This window comes from Tuber melanosporum (assembly GCF_000151645.1).
Source record: "Tuber melanosporum whole genome shotgun sequence assembly, scaffold_2, strain Mel28".
Taxonomy (NCBI): Eukaryota; Fungi; Ascomycota; class Pezizomycetes; order Pezizales; family Tuberaceae; genus Tuber; species Tuber melanosporum.
Genome location: NW_003298863.1, coordinates 2,176,638 through 2,184,509, shown reverse-complemented (window position 1 = coordinate 2,184,509; position 7,872 = coordinate 2,176,638).

The window sequence follows — 7,872 nt, the reverse complement described above, 5'->3', positions numbered from 1 at the left end:
TGCAAGTGGGGAGAAAGGGGTCCACCACTTCTAGTGCCGACTGGAAACAAGGAGAGAAAGCCAACTGTGCTAAAGTTAAGTGAGCCCTTTAAGTATGACAGGAGTACTGAGCAAGGCCCAAATAACTCTGCCATTAAGTGAACAGAAAGGCAAGCCAGACAAATGTAGGAGAGACTATTGAAGAGAAATGTATTGCGTCAGCATTCCATATCTGGTCAGTTATGTGTTTAGACTGAGTACTATGAAGTAACCATGAGTGATAGTCTGTGTTGGTGGAAATGAGGCTACAATATATACAAGTATTGGGTTGCAGGAGCGAGCTTGCTAAGTATATATGGAGGAGCTTATCCCCACTTTGTAGCAAATCAAGTCAAGTAATCTCAACAGGTTATGAGCCCGGCATGTGCATTGTGAAAGATATTCTCTCTCTCATGAACACAGAAACGAGTGATACACTACTTTTCCTTCTGAAAGAATATAATAGAATCTAAACCATTCCTAGACGCAATCAAAAGTCAAACAGATGGTATCTACCACATGAAGTACGGAAATACATCACAGTTGAACAGCTTCAACTACTGCCAATAGGCAAGCAGTATACAGATATTCCTCTGTGCACAGAATTTGCTGGCAATTACTCTTGGTGAAGAACTCGAGCCCCCTGTCCAACAAGTTCAACGATGTTCTGACTGGATGTTGCGTGAAGAAAAAGCATTAGCCATTATCTACAATTCTTGTTCATCTATTACTCAAGAATACTTCGAGGATATCCAAAGTGCAAGAGCTATGTGGGATATATTAAATGAGAAGTTTGATAGTGGAAACTTATGGGCTAGTTAGTTAGAAGTTCAGAGAAGCTTCAATCTCTCACATGTCTACTCGAGACAGACAATTGAAGACTATATCACTTTACTTTTAAGGTACTATAAGATATTGGCTAGAACAAGTAATGCTATTACCGATGAAACCTTTAAAGCACATCTTCTGTCTGCCTTACCAGAGTACTATGACCACTATGTTGATATCCTTATAGAACAACAGGATCAACACACCATCCACAGCTTAATTCAACAACTGCTGGAGCGTGAAAAGACTCTACAGTCTAGGTAAGAAGAGAATTCATCCATGAATGCTGTTGCCACGTCTGGAAGTGCTCTGGCTATTAGGGGTCCTAAAAGGATAGGACCTCCAGCAGATGGAAAAGCTCTTGCTACGCGAATTACTACACTTGGCAGGAGGTTTATGAGAGGTAGAGGAAACTTTCACCGGAAAGTGAATCACAACAACGAACTTAGAAAAAGAAAGAAGGGAGAAGGACTGCAAGGTAGTGGTCCACTTAGGAGAAGACGATGAGAATGCTAGAATTGTGGCAAAGAGGGCCATAGGAAGAGGGAATGTCGGTCTCTCAATCAGAACAGAGACCTGAAATTGGAAGTAAGAGAATTCAGAAAAGAAGCCAGTAATGGAAGAGACACTCATGCAGGTACTGGCTATGTATCAATGGTAGCTCCAGCAGGTTTTGCTCTTGCTACAAACTAGATGACTATGCAATCAGATAGTCTAGAAGGAGTCTGGCTAGTAGACTCTGGTGCTTCCCACTATATTGTGAACCGGCGTGGAGACTTTGTCACATATATGATCTTGGTGACAAAATTTGCTGACCTCCCGGCCAGATGCCAAGCATCGTACAGCAAAACTACCATGACAGAACCTCCTACACCACCCACCAAAACAAGTCCTACTGGTGAATATACTACACCAGTCCGTAGTAGAGTTCTCACTCTCCTAGATTCTGGCAATATAAAGCATGAAATCGAGTGAAGTACTGGGGTTCCACAATCAACAATTCATGCGTGGGAAAAAGATCCACATTAGCGACAATTCTACCATTGCTCTGGTCGGCCACCACTCCTCACAGAGCATGATATCCGTCATTTGATATATACCCTCAGATGTAATTGGGAAGGCCGAAGACTGTGCTAGTGAAAATTGGGATAAGATGCTGGATTGGGGATTTCAGGATACACAATTCAATGCGCACTTGAGGCCGAAGGCTATTCCCACTGCAAAGCATGCAAGAATCCTCTCATCAATTGCGATACCCAAAAAGCTCGACTAGGTTACTTGATCGAGCATGCCGACAAGTTGAAAAGTTGGTGGTGGCAATACCTCTATTCTGATGAGTCAACATTTGATACCTCTCACCAAGGCTCTGCATCGGTCACAAGACTCTCCACTAAATGCTACCATAAGGATTACATTCAGTTTACTTTTCAGAGTGGCCAAGCATCAGTGACGATATGGGGTTCCATAAGCTATAATTGGAAGTTCAAATTGGTCTTTCTACTGGGTACAGGGAAGCAAGGTATCACGATGAAGAACTACCTTGAACAAGTCCTCCAGACCATTGTTACGCCAGCATTTGGCAATTCTCCAACCAGCTATAAGGCATCTATAGAGGCTGAATTTGTCAAAGATCAGGCACTGTAGCATGGGACCAAACATGGCTTAGTGGAGGTGAAGCAAGAATTGGGGATTCCACTTCACAAACGACCTACTTCTTCACCTGATCTCAATTCTATTGAGAATGTATGGCGAACTATGAAGGAGCACATCAAAGCACAGCGCCACCTCCCAGGAACCTACGCTGAGATGCAAAAAAAAGTGCTGCAGGAAGAATGGATCAGGCGGAAACCATCAGATTGAAACCCGTTAATTGAGAGCATGGCTGTGAGATTGAAGGAATGTAGGGAGTGAGGAGGTATGCTGACACGATGGTAATTATCTTTAGCATGTATAGTATTATACTGTATGATGCAGAATTGGAATACTTTGTTTTGGCCTTATGGTATGGTGATAACTGTTGCGACGTTGGTGGGGGGTTAGCAAATTTTGTCGCCAAGCTCATACAATTCTGAATCCTCCACAAAGAATCTATCTCAGTAATAATAGCTTAGTGCAAGCTGTCAGAATTGCTACCATGCACCTCTATCTTGTCGAATAAAACTGCTATATAATTGAAGCATTTCACATACCAGTGATGAGTTTGTCACTACTATGGGTTAGTTGTTCATGTGTCACGATGAATATAAACTTCCAGGAACAAGTCTGTGAGACCTCTAGAAGAGATGATCATGCTCTGGTCGCTTGTTTAGCATGTCTTGATTTATCAAGTAGCCTCTGGAAGATGATTGGAGGTCCCGTCAATAGCCACCGTATAGTTAAGGTAAACCTGACATCTATGAGGATGGCTGCCTTGCCTTTACTCTAGCACTGACATCAATGACTTAGTCATCTGAATATGCATTCCATAAAGGTATTGATACCATAAGAGGATCGAGGTAAAGATAATGTATCTAGTGCCAGGTACCCAGTCTGGGTTCACTCCAAGCAACAATGTCGATTTGTGCGCCAGGCTGTTCAACGAGTAAGTCAACTATTTGAACTGATACATTCTGACATGTGTGGTCCAATATCAACTTCCTCTTATGGTGGTGTGTGATATTTCATTTTATATATAGATGACTATAGTCACTATACACAGGTCTATTTTCTTTATGATAAGTTGTAACGTGTTCGCAAGGTGCTAATCACGTTATCGATAATGGATACGATAGCTGGCAGGTGGCCTGCTCTTCCAGAGAGGAGGCGAGAGCTGAGAACTAAAGGAGGCTTCGAGGGCGTACTGAGGAACAAAGGAGTAACCGTTCAACCAAGTATATTGAAATACTGTCTGTCGAAGTCTGCCTTTTCCATCGTAGAAACAGGCGGTCTTTAAATACACAAATCTGTTCATGTCTAGCATGAGCGAAACTAATCAAAGGTATCAATCGATACACTTTGGTAAAACTCTTTAAGTATCAAAGCGATACTTAAAACAAAACATAAAACAAAACCAAGTATCAAACGATACTTAAAACAAATCATAGAACAAAACCAAGTATCAAACGATACTTAAAACAAATCATAAAACAAAACCAAGTATCAAACGATACTTAAAACAAATCATAAAACAAAACCAAGTATCAAACGATACTTAAAACAAATCATAAAACAAAACCAAGTATCAAACGATACTTAAAACAAATCATAAAACAAAACCAATAACCGAGTACCCGTACCGGTTACATAAGTCATCGAATATAGTTACTTCATGCTTTTAAGAGTTCATTGCTTGGATATCTATGCATTTGAAGAATTGAAACTACAAAATCTGTCACTTTAAATGTGATAATGGGAGGGGCAAATATGACAATTCATTATTTTGTCAGATTCTATAGGCAACTGAAATACAATACAAGCCAACTCCTCTATATATGCAGTATAAGAATAGTATCAGTAAACGCATGATTCGAACAATTACCACAAAAGCAAGATGGATGATATTTGACTCTTGCTTACTGCCTGAGTTCTGGGCAGAGGTAGTGCAAACTGCATCATACCTGCAAGTGAGATCGCCAACCCAAGTGAATAAGGAAAAGACTTCATATGAACTTCTGTATGGCTCCCATCCTACTCTATTCTATCTTTGGCATTTTGGTTGCCTTATATACAAATTGATATCAAAACCACAATGTGGAGACAAGAAGTTTAGTAGCCAAACACAAGAGTGTAACCTGTTAGGCTATGTACATAAAACGGTTAAGATTTGGCATTTGTGGAATCTGGAAACAAAGCAAGTCGTCCAAGCCTCTAATGTCTGTTTTGATAAAGATAGGATTGTTAGTACAGGGACTGGTACTAGTTCCTGAATGGGAGGTAATGTGCTAAAAACTGTGATACTCCAGAGTGATGACCTTATGTGGAAGGAGCTCGTCTGGGATGACAGTGGAGCTGAGATTAGTAGTAATCTTGAGAATGAGATTTCTGTTCTCTACTCTGATGAGAGTGCAAGCAATCTCAGTCATAAGACACAGGTTGAGGGAGATATCATCCCTGTATGCCAAAATGGGAAGAGCCATGTACAAGGTAGTACAATTGATGCGTGTGGTCCTACAAACAAATTCCTAGTGAAATATATTGGAGCTACTACTAGTAATTTGATAGGAGACAGATATCGAGGACAACAAATAAGTAGTTTTGACATAGAGGAGAAGGAACAGTACATGAAGACATATAAAGAGAGTGATATAATACACCACAAGGATGTAGCTACAAATCTGGATAAACTTTCTGCACCAAGTTCTAGTGAGACAAGATTCTGAACATCAAGCCAGATTTGCAAAGGAAAGCGAACAGCTGGAAGTCCTCTTACTCCAAGTCCTGCTGGCGGAATCTTACGTCGTTCTAAAAGAAGGCAGCATTAACCAAATATCAAGGTCACTGTACAACGATGTAGAATAGACCAATCCGATTCTTCTGGCCTTGGTAGAATAGATAGTATAGATACTCCTGATGATTCCCTCTATTATGAGGATGCCATGGAATATACGCATTGGTGTAATACTATGAAGGAAGAGTTTTACTGATTAACTCAGCATAGAACCTGGGAGCCATATTTGGCTGACATTGATGATGGTAAAAAGTTCATTGGATGCAAGTAGGTACATAGGACTAAGATTAATACTGATGAAAAGAAGAGATACAAGGTTAGACTAGTCATTAAGGGCTATGAACAAATTCATGGTATTGATTATGATAAAACCTTTGCACTGGTAGCTAGACTGGGTACTCTTCAGATGATATTATCCCTATGCATTTCTAAAGGGTAGTATATCTATCAAATGGATATTGTTGCTGCATTTTTGTACCCTGCAATTGATGAAACTATCTATATAGAGCCACCGCCTGGCAAAGAATGACTGGACAAAAGCTTGGGAGGTCGCATATACAAGTTGAAAAAGGCACTATATGGGCTGAAGCAGGTACCCAGATTGTGGTTTGAAGAAATAGACACCTATTTGAGACAAATAGGCTATACACTCAGAGTCTGATACAAACCTTTACCTTTCTCTAATATCTATCGTTATGCTCTATATTGATGACATATTGATTGCTTTTTCGCCAATAGATGAGATGAGGAAGATGAAAGGTTTTCTAAATGGAAAGTATCAGATGAAAGACCTTGGACAGGTTTGACAGTTCCGTGGACTTGAAATTGGTTTTGGAAATGGTTGAGTGTCATTAAATCAGTCACAATTTATTGAAACTATTCTGAAACAATTTGGAATGACCCATTGCAATGGTGTTTCTACACCAATAGAGTCACGCATGCACCTATTACCGGTTACTAGCATCAGTAATCCACCAGGTTTGGTCACTGATGTGATGGTAGATATTAATCAAAATAATATTCTCATACAACTAGATCCAGAAAAGCAATATGAATATTAGGGTATCATATAATCACTCGGCAGAAGTGTTCATGAAACCAGTCTCAGATGACTAAGCTGCCTCGCCAAAATGCCACCTTTCAATACAGTGTAAAGTTGATCGTGACTGTTCACCCTATCGCTACCATGACTATTCACAAATCTGCACCCACTGAAGCCTCCTTTACCTAATTAATTAATTTATTAATTTCCACTACCTTTTTTACCGATGATTAAGCATTCTGGAAATACGAAGTATACCGTAAAAAAAAGACCCCCACCTAAAACCACTCGAAGAGAAATGAGCCTTGCTGAGTAGGACATGATAATCGCCATTTTCTACTACCTCCGGAACATTGCCTTGGTGGCTCAAATTATTAGACGCCCATGGACAACAGTTAAGAGCTTTCTTGTCCAGGCATATGAATGCTTATTTCTGGAAAATCTCTCTCACCCCGCTCGCACTCCCATTTTGAGTAGTCAACAATTTCGCACAATTATACAGGCAGCTAAGTCAAACTGGAAAATGACCAGATGCCCCTTCAGCGATTACTATGTACCCAGTGTTTCTCTTGATACCGGTAACTCTTTATGCTACCCAGAGTGACTGGATATGATTGCCTACTAAATTTGCCTGCATAGTGGATTGAGTAGTCAGAGAAGCAAACATTAAAAAATGGATAGCCAAGTCAAGACCTAGGCTAAAGCCCGATCATGTGTCTAAGAGATTCAGATGGGCTACAGCTCATAGGGACTGGACAGCTGAGGATTCTGAAAGGGTGATTTGGAGTAATAAGTGCAGTGTGGAGATATCTAAGGATTCAAAGCAACAATGGGTATTCAGAGAACCTGCAGAGAAGTGGTTGGCTGATTGTATACACTCAAAGAAGAAGGATAAGGGAATCTCGCTTATGGTTTGGAGGTGCTTTTAGGGTAAAAGAAAAGGTCCATTAGTTCCTATTACTCAAACTATCAATAAGATCAGGTATATTAGACTTTTGAGAAAATATATTTTTCCTGTTATTCATCAAATGATTTTCTTTGGTATACAACTTGAAGATGTTCTTTTTCAGCAAGATAGTGCTCCTGTTCACAAGGCATATAGTGTTATGAATTGGTTGGAAAGAAACAGTATTGAGGTTGTGAACCACCCACCTTATTCTCCTGATTTAAATCCTATTGAGCATGTATGGGTTGAGGTTAAAAAGCGATTGCACCAGCGGTATCCAAGGATTGCAGATACTCCAGGAGGAAAAGAGGCTGTTAGGAAAAGACTTACACATGTATTACTATTGGTTTGGGAGACAATTCCTGAGGAGCTTTTTGAGAAGTTGTGGAAATTAATACATGATAGGGTGGCTGCAGTTTTAGAAGAAAGGGGAGGTTATACAAAATATTAGCTTGTTTAATTTATGGCAGGTCAATTGACCATTGAATGTTGAGAGGTACCAGTGGTTATTGATTATTAACTTGAACTCGCACGCGCACAGGCCTATTGACAACCCCACTGGCACTGCCTCACCATATGGCACAGCTGCAATTAAATATTGTCTCAGATCAC